We start from the raw sequence: 16,973 nt of genomic DNA, 5'->3' as shown, positions 1-16,973 counted from the left end.
GCCCCAGTACCAGATGCCCAATCACCACTGCTTCTCCAAGAAAAGCATGCCCGCGCTACACCAGCATGTCGCACACAACATCATCACCACTTCCTTGAGAAAATCTGTGTGCGACAGGGTGCATTTCAACACAGATACTTGGACCAGTAAGCATAGACAGGGTCATTACATGTCACTGACTGGGCACTGGCAAACTATGGTGAGAGATGGAGAAGGGTCTGCTGTACAAGTCTTGCCGTCCCCACGAGTTGTTTCAATCCTTGTTCTGTATGTAGAAGTTAATACACTGCTTCTGCCTCTTCAACCTCATGTGGGTCCTCTACCTTGGCGCAAACCCTGTGTGGTCAGGCCACCCTTCCTTGCAACTGCGCACAAGGACTACCACACACCTCCTTACTATGCTGGCAGCAGAGCTCAATGCCATCAGGCAGTCAAAGTTTTACTTTGAAATGTATGGGAAATGTGAGTCACACCGCTATTCCAGAGAATAGTAGTCAGGCAGGGTCAAAACATTAATTGAGGAACAGGAACAGAATGGGACGGCCAGGACTTAATCAGAAAACAAGCAGAGGTGAAATGCGTATCGGCCAACAAGGTACATAAACAGCAAGCAGGAAAAGTAGTCAGGTAACAAGCACACAAAATCATAAAACTGAACTGGGGGTAAAATTAACCAGAGGTTCATAGCTATGTCTGGCAGTGGTCTGCAGACAGGATGGGCATAAAAAAGGGTGTGGTGTCTTCCCATTGGTTGTAGCTGAATGATGGTATTTCATCTGTGAGATACCCACCAGCTACATTCAGCCAGAGATTCTGCATCTGTCAAGGTAATGCAGCCCAGTGGGTGAGCATAACCTGCGTCCACCTGCGCCGCTGGCATCGACTACTCTCCCATCATCAGCACTATTCATGAAAGGAACACGTTGTCACCTGGCAACCGGAGTACAAATTGACGGAGCGGACTACGTTGGTGACTTAACAGCCGTGTGCGGCAATGATGCAAACCTGGCTGTGGGCCATCGTCAGGGCAATGTGACACACGTGCCTTGTATGGCTCACGTGTTGAACCGAATTCTCCAGCAATTTTTAAAACACCATCACGGCCTACATGGACTTGTGCAGCAGGCACGCTCACTATGTGCTCACTTCCATCGTGCGCACACAGCAGCTCAACAACTTTCATCACTCCGGAAGTCTTAGGGTCTGGCAGTTAAACGCCGGAAATGCGATGTTCCGACACGCAGGAATTGGAATCTGCACATGTTGCAGCGTGTGTGGCAGCACCGCAGAGCCCTGCTGAAATACGGTAAGACATATAGCCTGGGATAACTTGATCCAGAGGTGGTGCAGATCACGCTGCTGGAGTGGTGTCAGATCAAGGACCTATGCACCCTGCTACACAGTTTTGAAATGTCGACGAAGATGTTTAGCACTGGCAATGTCATTCTCAGGGTGACAATTCTGGTCATCTACATGATGGAGCACACTGTAATTATTATTCAGAGTCAGGTGTTGGGACAAGAGGAAGGGGAGGAAGTACAGGAGGAGTCATATGCGGAAGGGATAACAAGATCTACGAGGTCCAGATGGTCAGCGGCACCTATGCGGCAGTCATGGTGAGGGAGAGGGATTAACAAGGGCGCATAGTATCAGCAAAAAGTGTTGATGAAAGTGCAGGAGCCCATGAAGAAATGGAGGACGAACTGGCGATCGGCATGGAAGACTCAGCAGATGAGTGAGAGCTTGCTCACATTTCGGTTGTGCGAGGTTGTGGGTAGAGGACAGAGGAAGTATGCACGATTCTCACCTCTCTGCCACCAACACACCAAGGACTTGGTCCTCCTGGATGCACAAGACAAATGAGCGGATTCTTGCTGCACTACCTACAACATGACCCTCGGATTGTACGAATTCAAAGTAATCCAGAATACTGGGTTGCCACACTGTTAGATCCCCGGTACAAGACAAAATTTGCCGAACTAATTCCTGCCATAGAAATAGACGCACGTATACAGGAGTATCTGCAGAATGTGGTACGCAATCTTAGATCTACTTTTCCACTAAACACCAGTGCTGCACAGAGTGAATCTCAACGCTTTGTCATGGATAGGAGGAAATGGTCTTTTACTTGTCCACATCGGAGGGACCGAGGGATGGCTGCTGTGCTGAGATGGCGTTGAGTACGGTGTCCCTGCACAGTTGCACTTTTGGTCATATCCCAAAATGAGTTGGAAAAGGACAGATGCTGTTGGAAAGGGGAACAGGTGTGTTGGAAAGGGGAAAAAAATTTTGGTCCGTGGATTTGGTGGTTAAGCAACTGTAACATTTGCTGAAGAAACAACATCTGTTACAGTGGGACTGGCAGATTTGGATAAAGTGGTATATAATCTGTGACCGCTATATAACGAAAATTAATAAGAAAAGAAAGAGAAAGGTATATATCCCCATCAGCAGTCAGTGTCCACCGTGCTCCCAGTTGGAAAAGGAGAGGTTGGCAACTGGAAGGTTTGGTGGAGGATACAGAGCTGTGTGGCTATGAAACTAATAGTAGCCTGAACCGAGTTAGACGCCATTCGGATCTGGAGACTGTGAGCCCTGTTAGCGTCACAGGGTCCACATGCCCACCCAGCCCAGGAACTCCCTGTTAACAACACAGGGGCCATTGAGTACGCTGACCGTGTGCGTAGGGGCCACACCTGTGGACAGCAGGCGCATCAGCAGCAGCAGGCCTGTTAATGCCACTGGGCTGCACAACCAGGACTGTTAGGACAGGAGCTGGTCTTAACCGTTCTGCGTTACCAACTGTGGTAGTGGCCTGCATCCACCACCCTATCCCTGCCTACCTCTGGCCTAAAGCCGCAATGGGTTCAACACATGGAGGTGTGCTCTTTCGGAGCATAATAGAAGACTGTGCACCTCCTTGTTGGCTCCAGCCCCTTTGATAACCTGGGTCCGCCCCAAACCATGGTGAACCACAATGCACCTCCTATAGACAAAAGTAGAGTGACACGTCATGAGTGGCATAACTAGCGTCCTATTTGGAAACGCAACTTCAATGATGACCTCATGGCTGCCATGACCCAAACACCTCACCAGTCATCGTCTGACCATCAATAATGCGATGACAAGTCATAGGTGTGGGCCTCTGCAAGCCATTTGGGAGGACACCTGATGCCCTGTGGTCTATATGGGACCCCCACATCAGGGCCAGGGCCAAAGAGTTCATTACCGGACCTAGTCTCTGATGCAGGAAGTGCCTGAGCATGCTCAGTAGCATGAAATACAGTCTCTGAAAAAAGACTATCAGCTTTAGCATGGTGTCTAGGCACAAAACAGGACTTAGACCCGGCACGGAATGCAAGCACCTGTGCAAAGAGGCTTTTCACACTTAGTGTGGGAGCATGCGCTGTATCCCGAAATGAAGACTTAGCGTCAGGAATGGCACAGTCAGGCTGAGCATACTCACTAGGCGAAACACTGTAATTATGCTGCAGCTGGGGTACATCGGCACACGCATGCGCACTAGCTGCCTCTCCACACTTAGACGTGGAGGGGAAATTTGTCTTGGAGATGCTGTCTATGAACAGAAGGAAAAGCTAAAGGAAGCCTGACTTTCTATCCCTCCGAATTATGAAATGCAGCAATGAATTCCATGAGTTTGCTATAACATTAGCGTAGCAAAATGTGCATGAGGGTGTGATGTAGAGGTGCTAGAAATAGCTTGTCACCAGTGGGGCACTAATGGAATACAACAGCCAGTTCTATGATGCCACAAAATGGCAGTATTTTGTGCTATCATTATAGCTTATTAAAAACAGAGCACGAGGTTGTCATGCAGAGGTGCTGCACATAGATTTGCAGTAGTGTGAATAGACAAAAGTACAATAGCCACGTTTAGGATACAACTAGGTACAGTGAGTGTTTGCTAGTATAATGGCTGAGTTTAAAAAAGTTAGAGTGTGCAATGCAGGCAGACGTGCTGCAAATAACGTTCCAATACTGTGAATTGACAAAAGTACAATAGCCACGTTTAGGATACAACTAGGTACAGTGAGTGTTTGCTAGTATAATGGCTGAGTTTAAAAAAGTTAGAGTGTGCAATGCAGGCAGACGTGCTGCAAATAACGTTCCAATACTGTGAATTGACAAAAGTACAAAAGCCACGTTTAGGATACAACTAGGTACACTGTGTGTTTGCTAGTATAATGGCTGAGTTTAAAAAAGTTAGAGTGTGCAATGCAGGCAGACGTGCTGCAAATAACGTTCCAATACTGTGAATTGACAAAAGTACAATAGCCACGTATAGGATGCCACTAGGTACACTGAGTGTTTGCTAGTATAATGGCTTAGTTATAATGAGTTGGAGTGTGCAATGCAGGCAGATGTGCTCTGCAAATGTCTTTGCACTAGTGGGACTATAGCAAAGTCCAATAGCCACGTATAGGATGCCACTAGGTACACTGAGTGTTTGCTAGTATAATGGCTTAGTAACAATGAGTTGTAGTGTGCAATGCAGGCAGACGTGCTCTGCAAATGTCTTTGCACTAGTGGGACTATAGCAAAGTCCAATAGCCACGTATAGGATGCCACTAGGTACACTGAGTGTTTGCTAGTATAATGGCTTAGTAACAATGAGTTGTAGTGTGCAATGCAGGCAGACGTGCTCTGCAAATATCTTGGCACTAGTGGGACTATAGCAAAGTCCAATAGCCACGTTTAGGATGCCACTAGGTACACTGAGTGTTTGCTAGTAAAATTTCTTAGTTTAAAAAAGTTGGAGTGTGCAATGCAGGCAGATGTGCTCTGCAAATGTCTTTGCACTAGTGGGACTATAGCAAAGTCCAATAGCCACGTATAGGATGCCACTAGGTACACTGAGTGATTGCTAGTATAATGGCTTAGTAACAATGAGTTGTAGTGTGCAATGCAGGCAGACGTGCTCTGCAAATGTCTTTGCACTAGTGGGACTATAGCAAAGTCCAATAGCCACCTTTAGGATGCCACTAGGTACACTGAGTGTTTGCTAGTAAAATTGCTTAGTTTAAAAAAGTTGTAGTGTGCAATGCAGGCAGACGTGCTCTGCAAATGTCTTTGCACTAGTGGGACTATAGCAAAGTCCAATAGCCACGTTTAGGATGCCACTAGGTACACTGAATGTTTGCTAGTATAATGGCTTACTTAGAATGAGTTGGAGTGTGCAGAGGACAAGAGGGTACAGTGGCAGGATTGTGGTGCTCTGGGTAGAGGAATGGAAGCCTGCCTTTCTATTCCCTCCTAATGGTGAAATGCAGGGAGGAAATCCCTGACCTGGGCTACACAGACGCTGTTGCTGTTTGCAGGACCTGTCACCTATGGCTCTCTGACCCTGCCGCTTTGAGCCCTTAAAAGGACTGCTAGAAAGTGCTCTCCCTAAGCTGTCTAACGCTGTGTATGCAGCGCATACAGCTGTATCGGCTATAGGACTCAGGAGGACGGAGCTGCGACACTGATGTCTGACACCAAAGACGCAGAAGGCAGATAATGGCGTTCGTGAAGAAAATGTCCGGTTTTATAATGCAGGGACATGTGACATGCAGATCCTATCACACATGCCGTTGCTTCTCTGGCTCAAAGTCCACTTAGCTGTGTGTGTGTCTGTGATTGGCTGACATGCTGGCCCGCCCCACAAGACGCGCGCGCTTAGGGAAGGAAGACAAGAAAAAAAAAAAAATGGCGATCGCCATTATAGAAACAGCAGTGATCTGAAGGCGCTGTTCACGCACACTATACACTGAAATGTGATAATAGTTTGATTCACAGAGTGACTTACACTATTACAGCAGAAACCAAGCTATGATTTAGCTGTTTTTTGGCTGCTAGAACCGTTCTCGAACGTTTCTAGAACTATCGAGCTTTTGCAAAAAGCTCGAGTTCTAGTTCGATCTAGAACATGCCCCAAAATCACTCGAGCCTAGAACTGGAGAACCACGAACCACGAACCGCGCTCAACTCTATCCAGGAGTAGTAGGTGTTCAGTGATCAGAGACACAGCCAAGGTAAGGAAGACTGAAACTCGACCACCACTGCACAAGACACACATGGAAATGTCAAGACTGGGTCAATAAATAGACAAATTTTGCAATGGTGTATGGACCGAAGAGATAAGAGTGACTCTTGATGAATCAGATGGAAGGGCCTATGGCTGGATCAGGTCAAAGTCTATTTTAATAATCTCTGGAGGCAGAGGTATCTTTCAGGCAGCTCTATAGCCTGGAAGAGCTCATTTATATAAAGTGTAAATAGAGGATTTATCCACAACAAGTCATCTGATATGAGACATACAAGTATGATATTTTTCAATATTCTATAACCTGTTGCCTATGGGCTTGGTTCCATTTGCGTTTTGCACAGATGAGTGCAATCCGATAACACATCAGATTGCTCTCCCTCTAGTGCAAAACTATGGAGCGGTGTCCATCTGCGATTGATCTCTTATGCCATATCGGCATGAGAAATGAATCGCAGCATGCTGCGTTTGGCAGTGAATCTTGGTTCACACACCCATACAAATTTATGTAAAAATTCCAAAATTTGATCAGCTCACCTCAGCCAGAAATAATCTCTCCGCAAGGATCCTGGGGTGGAGACCAAGGGGTACACTTGTAAAGGCAGAAAAAAAATTCTAGCTATATAGATTTTAAAACATCCAAGACTTTATTTTTTCTAGTTAAAAATATCCAACAGGAGTACAAAATTAGAAAACATGAAACCGGAGACAATTTACCGACGCCATCTCCTTCGCGTCCAAACACAGACATGTTTCGGGACTGACTCCTTTCTCAATATGTGTGGTGTGTGTTATCACCTGGCATTTTAAATTCTACCCTGTGCACTAGTAACCGGAACCACTTTAGAATATAAACCCCTCATAACCAGAGACCTCAAGGGGGTACACTTCAGGCACCCAAACGGATTATTCTATGAACTCTTTGCCTATAACTATGGGGATTGAAAAAGTGGATACGAACAACTGCCAGACGCGGTATAAGGAATGTTACTATAACGGCAACGTCCACCTACGAGTAGAATCACAAGGCCCAGCCTGACCATGTGCCTCAGGCACCTGCCTATGTCCGCTCCAATAAGATGCAAGGATACGGACCGCAGCCGAAGCTGTAAGGAACAAGAACGCTACCCTGCCAGTAGCGCTCACCTAGCATAGACAGAGACATGCCTAGAGGGACGAGCACAGAGCGTCTACTCTCATGCATGAAACAACAGGACTGAGCGCCGAGCAGCGTGCGTCAGGGTCTTATATAGACTCTGTGCCTCATCCAAGATGGAGGACACCAGAGCCAATCCGCTGCCAAAATGACAGCAATGACGTCACGCTGGCCTATCACCGAGCAAGGCGTCACAAGCACATGACCAGCGACCAATCGGCTTTGAAGGTGTCAGAGACATGTGACCTTGTGTCACAAGCACATGACCAGCGGCCAATCAGCTTAGAAGGTGTCAGAGACATGTGACCTCGTGTCAGTGATGATGTCACTCGCACATGTGCAATGGCTCCAAGATAGGACTTAGTCTCCAGCGCTCGCACATGTGCAGTAGAAAGAAATCTGAACATAGTCTCCAGTGCCCCAGCAAAGGGGAAGGAGACACGCAGATACCCAGAAACGGGAACCGTAACAGGTTCCTGTTACTAGTGCACAGGGTAGCATTTAAAATGCCAGGTGATAACACACACCACAAACATTGAGAAAGGAGTCAGTCCCGAAACATGTCTGTGTTTGGACGCGAATGAGATGGCGTCGGTAAAGTGTCTCCGGTTTTATGTTTTCTAATTTTGTACTCCTGTGGGATGTTTTCTAACAAGAAAAAATAAAGTCTTGGATGTTTTAGAATCTACATAGCTGGATTTTTTTCTGCGTACAAATTTATGGGTGTGTGTGAAAGATCACACTGTACTTGCATGTCATTTGAGTGCAGTGCGATGTACGCAGAGACAGGCCGGGGAGGAGATGGGGAGGAAGTGCCCTCTCCTCTTCTCTGCAGCTGTGACCCGATCACAAGATCACATCACAGCCGCATGATCCTCGGCTGATGCTCGCAGTAGAGGGTCATTAGCATATCACTTTCAATGCTCTCGCATCGGAAGCTATGCGCAAATGGAACCAAGGCCCATAGGTTAGACAGGTTAACTGTAGTGACAGATTCCCTTTAATTAAAACAGTCCACCTCTGTAAAGAGATTCTGGTGCTGTGGTTGGTCAGGGCTGTATTGTGCCTTCATGCTGCCCTAGGCACTTTAACACCTTCAGCCCCGAGCCTGTTTTCACCTTAAAGACCCGGCCATTTTTTGCAATTTTGACCAGTGTCACTTTGACAGGTTATAACTCTGGAACACTTCAACGGATCCTGGTGATTCTGACATTGTTTTTTCGTGACATATTGTACTTCATGTCAGTGGTAAATTTAGGCTGATAAGTTTTGCGTTTATTTGTGAAAATTTCGGAAATTTGGCGAAAATTTTGAAAATTTCGCAATTTTCAAAATTTGAAATTTTATGCCCATAAATCTGAGAGATATGTCACACAAAATAGTTACTAAATAACATTTCCCACTTGTCTGCTTTACACCAGCGCAATTTTTGAAAAAAAAAAAAAAATTCCGGTAGGAAGTTAGAAGGGTTCAAAGTTCATCAGCAATTTCTCATTTTTCCAACAAAATTTACAAAAAAAAATTTTTAGGTACCACATCACATTTGGAGTGATTTGAGAAACCTGGCGACAGAAAATACCCAAAAGTGACCCCATTCTAAAATCTGCACCCCTCACTCTGCTCAAAGCCACATCCTAGAAGTTTATTAACCCTTTAGGAGCTTCACAGCAACCAAAGCAATGTAGAAGAAAAAATGAATATTTTACTTTTTTAACACAAAAATGTTACTTTAGCCATAAAAATTAGTATTTTCACAAGGGTATCAGGAAAAATGCATCATAAAATGTATCGTGCATTTTCTCCTGAGTACGCAGATACCTCATATGTGGTGGAAATCAAATGTTTGGGCACACAGCAGGACTCGGAAGGCAAGGAGCGCCATTTGAATTTTTGAGTGCAAAATTAGCTGCACTCATTAGCGGACGCCATGTCTGGTTTGAAGACTCCTTGAGGTGCCTAAACAATGGAGCTCCCCCATAAGTGACCCCATTTTGGAAACTAGAGCCCTCAAATATTTTTTCTAGATGTTTGATGTGCACTTTGAACCCCTGGGGGCTTCACAGAAGTTTATAACGTTGAGCCGTGAAAAGAAAAAACATTTTTTTTACCACAAAACTGTTGCTTCAACCAGGTAGCTTTTTTTTTATCACAAGGGTATCAGGAAAAAATGCACCATAAAATAAATTGTGCATTTTCTCCTGAGTACGCAGATACCACATATGTGGTGGAAATCAAATGTTTGGGCACACGGCAGGACTCGGAAGGCAAGGAGCGCCATTTGAATTTTTGAGTGCAAAATTAGCTGCACTCATTAGCGGACACCATGTCGGGTTTGAAAACTCCCTGAGGTACCTAAACAATGGAGCTCCCCCATAATTGACCCCATTTTTGAAACTAGAGCCCTCAATTAATTTTTCTAGATGTTTGATGAGCACTTTGAATCCCTGGGGGCTTCACAGAAGTTTATAACGTTGAGCCGTGAAAAGAAAAAACATTTTTTTTTACCACAAAACTGTTGCTTCAACCAGGTAGTTTTTTTTATCACAAGGGTATCAGGAAAAAATGCACCATAAAATGTATTGTGCATTTTCTCCTGAGTACGCAGATACCTTATATGTGGTGGAAATCAAATGTTTGGGCACACAGCAGGACTCGGAAGGCAAGGAGCGCCATTTCACAGCCAAATTGGTTGGAATTATTAGCGGACTCCATGTTGCGTTTGGAGACCCCCCTGAGGTGCCTAAACAATAGAGCTTCCCCACAATTGAGCCCATTTTGGAAACTAGAGCCCTCAAATAATTTTTCTAGATGTTTGATGTGCACTTTGAACCTTTGGGGGCTTCACAGAAGTTTATAACGTTGAGCCGTGAAAAGAAAAAAAACATTTTTACCACCAAACTGTTGCTTCAACCAGGTAGCTTTTTTTATCACAAGGGTATCAGGAAAAAATGCACCATAAAATGTATTGTGCATTTTCTCCTGAGTACGCAGATACCTTATATGTGGTGGAAATCAAATGTTTGGGCACACCGCTGGACTCGGAAGGCAAGGAGCGCCATTTCACAGCCAAATTGGTTGGAATTATTAGCGGACGCCATGTTGCGTTTGGAGACCCCCCTGAGGTGCCTAAACAATAGAGCTTCCCCACAATTGAGCCCATTTTGGAAACTAGAGCCCTCAAATAATTTTTCTAGATGTTTGATGTGCACTTTGAACCTTTGGGGGCTTCACAGAAGTTTATAACGTTGAGCCGTGAAAAGAAAAAAAAAATTTTTACCACCAAACTGTTGCTTCAACCAGGTAGCTTTTTTTATCACAAGGGTATCAGGAAAAAATGCACCATAAAATGTATTGTGCATTTTCTCCTGAGTACGCAGATACCTTATATGTGGTGGAAATCAAATGTTTGGGCACACCGCTGGACTCGGAAGGCAAGGAGCGCCATTTCACAGCCAAATTGGTTGGAATTATTAGCGGACGCCATGTTGCGTTTGGAGACCCCCCTGAGGTGCCTAAACAATAGAGCTTCCCCACAATTGAGCCCATTTTGGAAACTAGAGCCCTCAAATAATTTTTCTAGATGTTTGATGTGCACTTTGAACCTTTGGGGGCTTCACAGAAGTTTATAACGTTGAGCCGTGAAAAAAAAAAAAAATTTTTTACCACCAAACTGTTGCTTCAACCAGGTAGCTTTTTTTATCACAAGGGTATCAGGAAAAAATGCACCATAAAATGTATTGTGCATTTTCTCCTGAGTACGCAGATACCTTATATGTGCTGGAAATCAAATGTTTGGGCACACGGCAGGACTCGGAATGCAAGGAGCGCCATTTCACAGCAAAATTGGTTGGAATTATTAGCGGACGCCATGTTGCATTTGGAGACCCCCCTGAAGTGCCTAAACAATGGAGCTCCCCCACAATTGACCCCATTTTGGAAACTAGACCGCTCATGAAATTTATCTAGCTGTTTAGTGAGCACTTTGAACCCCTGGAGGCTTCACAAACGTTTGTAATGTTCAGCCGTGAAAATATTTTATTCTATTTTTTACCACAAAATTGTTTTTTCAAACAGGTAACTTTTTTTTCACAAGGGTATCAGGAAAAAAATGCACCATAAAATGTATTGTGCAATTTCTCCTGAGTACACAGGTACCTCATATGTGGTGGAAATCAATTGTTTGGGCGTACGGCGGGGCTCAGAAGAGAAGGAGCGCCATTTCACAGTAAAATTGATTGGAATTATTAGCAGACGCCATGTTGCATTTGGAGACCCCCTGAGGTGCCTAAACAATGGAGCTCCCCCACATGTGATCCCATTTTGAAAACTAGACCCCCCCCATACAAAAAAATTAGTTTGGCGAAATAAAAAATACAGACATCAGTAAAAAAAAATTAATAAAAAAAAAATATGAGCGCCTGCCACTAAGACCAGTGCCAAACGTGAGAGCAATGCATGAGTCTCGCATCGCATCATCCACTCCAGTCTGGAAGCGAGCAACTGCGCTGGGTAATGCGATGTGAGAGGGCGGGGTGGCAGATGAGAAAGGGCGCAGCGGATGGAAGATGGGAAAGGGCACAGCAGATGGAGGAGCGGCAGAGGATGGGAAAGGGCGCAGCGGATGGATGATGGGAAATGGCGCAGCGGATGGAGGAGCGGCGGAGGATGGGGGGAGGGAGGTGAGATGGGGATACCTACCTTACAGGATGGATCTAGGCATCAGGATCACAGCAGACAGAAGAGGCAGCAGATGAAGAAGGCAACAGATTGAGGAGTGTGAGAGGGGCAGTAGATGAAGAGGATGGGAGAGAGCAGGCAGCAGATCGGGGAGGGGGGCAGAGTCTGATGGGAGAGAGAGATGGCACATGGAGGAGGGGGGGCCCCGGGGGGGAAGGAGGCTCCCAGAACATGGAGGGGGGAGGGTGGCTTGCAGCACATGTGGGGGGAGGGTGGCTTGCAGCACATGTGGGGGGAGGGTGGCTTGCAGCACATGGAAGGGGAGGGTGGCTTGCAGCACATGGAGGGGGAGGAGGTGTAGTGACGATGGAGAAGGGGCAGCCGATGAAGGAGGCGGCGGCGGCTGATCGGGAACAGTGGGGGCCGATTTGGGGGCAGCAGCAGCTGAAAAAGGTGGGTGCGACGGCGGCGGGGACAGTGGCGAGCGTGGCGGTGGGGACAGCGGTGGATCGGGAGCAGCGTCGGGGCGATCGGAGACAGCGGCGGGGCTGGCGGGTGGCGATCAGAGCCGCGGCGGGGCTGGCGGTGGTGGGCGGGGTGATCGGAGACAGCGGCGGGGCTGGGGCTGGTGGGCGGGGCGATCGGAGACAGCGGCGGGGCTGGTGGTGGCGGGCGGGGCGATCGGAGACAGCAGCGGGGCTGGCAGTGGCGATCGGAGTAGCGGCGGAGCTGGCGGTGGCGGGCAGGACGATCGGAGACAGAGGCGGGGCTGGGGCTGGTGGGCGGGGCGATCGGAGACAGCGGCGGGGCTGGGGCTGGCGGGCGGGGCGATTGGAGACAGCGGCGGGGCTAGCGCTGGCAAGCGGGGTGATCGGAGACAGCGGCGGGGCTGGCGGTGGCGGGCGGGGCGATCAGAGACAGCGGCGGGGCTGGTGGGGCGATCGGAGACAGCGGCGGGGCTGGCAGTGGCGGGCGGGGCGATAGGAGACAGCGGCGGGGCTGGCAGGGCGATCGGGGACAGGGGCGGGCGATCAGGGACAGGGGCGAGCGATCGGGGACAGGGGTGGGCGGCGGGGGCAGCAACTTACCGATGGGCACCCGCAGAGACCGCTCTCCTCGGCTTTCAGGGACGGACACAGGCCACCGGCCCCAGATCCACGGTGATTGGAGAGATCAGTCACAAGACCAGTCTCTCCAATCAGAGCTGGGGGCGGGTGAAGCACCGATCACCCAGCTCCAGCCAATGGCCAGTGCTACAGCAGCACTGATCAGGGCTGGATTTCAATGTTCCAGCCATTTTCAATGGCAGGAACATTACAGTGACTGTAATTGGCTGAGCGGCGTTCGTCAGCCAATCACAGCCTCTGTAGGTTCGATTGGAGGTACTGTTTAATTAAACAAATTGGACTCCCCGGGGCTCCGGGACCGCGATTTCGCCATGATGTACTGTGTACGTCATGGGTCGTTTAGTACCATGTCACCGTGACGTACCCAGTACGTCAAGGGTTGTTAAGGGGTTAAGTGGTTGCGCCCCTTAGTGACAACGTAAAACTAAGTTTTCGCACACGACATCTGTTTAAGGCAGATCTACTCTGTAAAACACTTTAAAAAGTATAAATGAGAAACGAAGGGCACTAACCCCCCCTCAATTGGGATCACCACAGGCACATCAAAACATAGCATGAGTATAAAATATTCCCACCACACCGTCCCCACTTATATACTGTGACTGTGACACTGCCCCTAATAAACTAAAACACCACACTGTCCTCCCTTATAAATTACTGTATACCCACCACACCTTCCTCGATTATGAAATATGATCTGCACACTGTCCTCACATCATGCTGCCTCCTCCTCACAATGTCCCATGCATGCTGCCCCCTCCTCAGTGTCCCATGCATGCTGCCCCCTCCTCACAATGTCCCATGCATGCTGCCCCTCTCCATGAGCTCCTAATGCTGCCTTCCTCTTTTCCATAATAACACCTCCATGCTGCCCCATTCATCATACTAAGACCACCACACTAGCACTTATGCTGAGACACCCCCCCACACACACACACCACCCCACTCTTGATATTGACTCCCCTACATTGCTCCACTTCATACTGAGCCCACACATGCTGCCCCTTCTCCATAATGAGGTCCCAATGCTGCCCCCTCTTATTCTGAGTCCTTACACTCTACCCCATTGATTTTGTTATTGCACTATCCCTCAACCCTTGTCCTCTGTTTCTAGCAATGGCCCCTCTCTCCCATTCCCTCAGCAGCAGCCTCTCTCCCCCCACCTCCAGCAGCAGCCTCTCCCCCAGCATCAGCCTCTTTCCCCCCAGCCTAACCCAGCATCAGTGTTACGGTTGCTGCGAGCACTGGAGACTATGTCCAGATTTCTTGCTACTGCACATGTGCGAGAGCTGGAGACTAAGTCCAGATTTCTTGCTACTGCACATGTGCGAGCGCTGGAGACTAAGTCTAGATTTCTTGCTACTGCACATGTGCGAGCGCTGGAGACTAAGTCTAGATTTCTTGCTACTGCACATGTGCGAGCGCTGGAGACTAAGTCCAATCTTGGAGCCATTGCACATGTGCGGGTGACATCATCGCTGACACGAGGTCACATGTCTCTGACACCTTCTATGCCGATTGGTCGCTGGTCATGTGCTTGTGACGTCTTGCTCGGTGATAGGCCAGCATGACGTCACTCCTGTCGTTCTGGCAGCGGATTGGCTCTGGTGTCCTCCATCTTGGATGAGGCACAGAGTCTATATAAGACCCTGACACACGCCGCATGGTGCTCAGTCCTCTTGGTTCATGCATATGAGTAGACGCTCTGTGCGCGTTCCTCTAGGCATTCCTCTGTCTATGCTAGGTGAGCGCTACCGGCAGGGTAGCGTTCTTATACCTTACAGCTTCGGCTGCTGTCCGTATCCTTACCTCTTAGGGGAGCGGACATAGGCAGGTGCCTGAGGCACATGGTCTGGCTGGGCCTTGTGATTCTACTCGTAGGTGGACGTTGCCGCTAGGGTAACGTTCCTTATACTGCGTCTGGCAGTTGTTCGTATCCTCGCACACTAGGGGAGCGAACAGAGGTAGGAGCTTTGTGCGGCTTACGCTGCTGTTCGTCTCTTTTGCACCACTAGAAGAGCGGACCTAGGCAGGTGCCATATCTAGTGGTTCGTGTCCTCGCACACTAGTGGAGCGAACGCAGGTAGGAGCTTTGTGCGGCTTACGCTGCTGTTCGTCTCTTTTGCACCACTAGAAGAGCGGACCTAGGTAGGTGCCATTTCGCACACATTGCCTTTGTCTCTGTGATTATTAACAGAGATCATTCCACACACCCTCCAAGTAAGGGAGGAATTGCTTTACTTACTTATTATATCCTTCTGTGAGTTAACAGAGGTATTGCACTCTGCCATAGTCTGCAGCAAAGTCTTTGCACGGTGGACCCTGACTGTCTGATACTCCTTTCAGTTATTATCAGACAGCCCCCCGTAACATTAGGACTGAGCCAAGGGTCTGGCAGTTATGGCAGAATATCAGCAGTTACACCGTTACATACAAGTACTTGAGTCACGGCTCAAGAGTATAGAGGATAAACCTCAGACCATGGTGACATCTGCACATGATCCTCGACTTGCTCTGCCAAACAGATATTCTGGCGATACCAGATCATGTCGTGGTTTCATTAGTCAGTGTCAGATACACCTAGAGGTCAACTCTTCTCGCTTCTCTATGGAGAGGTCCAGAGTAGGCTTTATCATCTCCTTACTTCAGGACAAAGCCTTAGAATGGGCGACTCCCCTATGGGAGCGCTCTGATGTGGTTACTCTGAGACATCAAGACTTTCTTGATGCTCTTAAGGCGGTATTCATGGGTCCGCAGGTTACCCATGATGCGGCCCTGAGACTGTTAGATCTATCTCAGGGTTCGTTATCCACTAGTTCTTATGCCATTGCTTTTAGAACTCTGGTGGCAGAACTAGATTGGCCAGACAAGGTGTTGATTCCTATCTTCTGGAGAGGGTTGGCAGGCTATGTCAAGGATGCCCTTGCTACTCGTGAGGTCCCTGCTTCTCTGGAGGACTTGATCACAGTAGCAACGAGGATCGATGTACGCCATAAGGAACGTAGACTCGAGGTCTCTTCCTCACGCCCTAAGCATCGGGCTATTCCAGTTGTTGAGGGTCCACTACCATCTTCCTCAGCATCTGAAACATCTCCCACTCCTATGGAGTTAGGTCATACGTTCTCCAGACTACGCAAGTCTGGTCCTCCTATATGTTACGTATGTCGTCAGGCTGGGCACTATGCCAACAAGTGTCCTAGTCGTCAGGGAAACTCCCTGGCCTAGTAACCATTAGAGGGGGGTTACTAGAGACGTCTTCTGCACCCTCTAAGTGTTGTATCCCAGGTCAGCTCTCGTTATCTGAGAATACATGGCCTATTATGGCTTTTGTGGATTCCGGAGCTGACGGGATTTTTGTGTCCTCAGGATTTGTAAAGGGACACAATATTCCCTCTATCATGTTAGAGGCGCCTATTCCTGTCCGTGTTGTTAATGGAACTATGTTGTCTGACTCCATTACATTGAGGACAGTTCCCTTGCGCCTTTCCCTGTCTCAGGGTCACATAGAGGAGATTTCTTTTCTTGTTTTGCCTGAGGGTATAGACGACGTTCTTCTGGGTCTTCCATGGCTTCGGACTCATGCTCCTCACATTGACTGGGAGTCTGACAGCATTATTAGTTGGGGTTCGAAATGTCAGTCCCAATGTCTTCCCTTACCACCTAAGGTTGTTGCGGTTGCATCAACTGATCTCTCTCCCATACCTACACCCTATTTGGATTTCGCTGACGTGTTCTCCAAACAGGGTGCTGAGGTTCTTCCACCCCATAGGCCGTATGACTGTGCCATAGACCTTATCCCAGGTTCCGTTCCACCTAAAGGCAGGGTTTACCCCCTGTCGATACCTGAGTCGGAGGCCATGTCGACCTATATAAGAGAGAGTTTAGAGAAGGGGTTCATTCGTAAGTCTGTCTCTCCCGCGGGAGCTGGGTTTTTCTTTGTTCGGAAGAAAGAGGGTGATTTGCGTCC

The sequence above is a fragment of the Anomaloglossus baeobatrachus genome, chromosome 2 (assembly GCF_048569485.1).
Source record: "Anomaloglossus baeobatrachus isolate aAnoBae1 chromosome 2, aAnoBae1.hap1, whole genome shotgun sequence".
Taxonomy (NCBI): domain Eukaryota; kingdom Metazoa; phylum Chordata; class Amphibia; order Anura; family Aromobatidae; genus Anomaloglossus; species Anomaloglossus baeobatrachus.
This window is presented reverse-complemented; position numbering follows the sequence as displayed.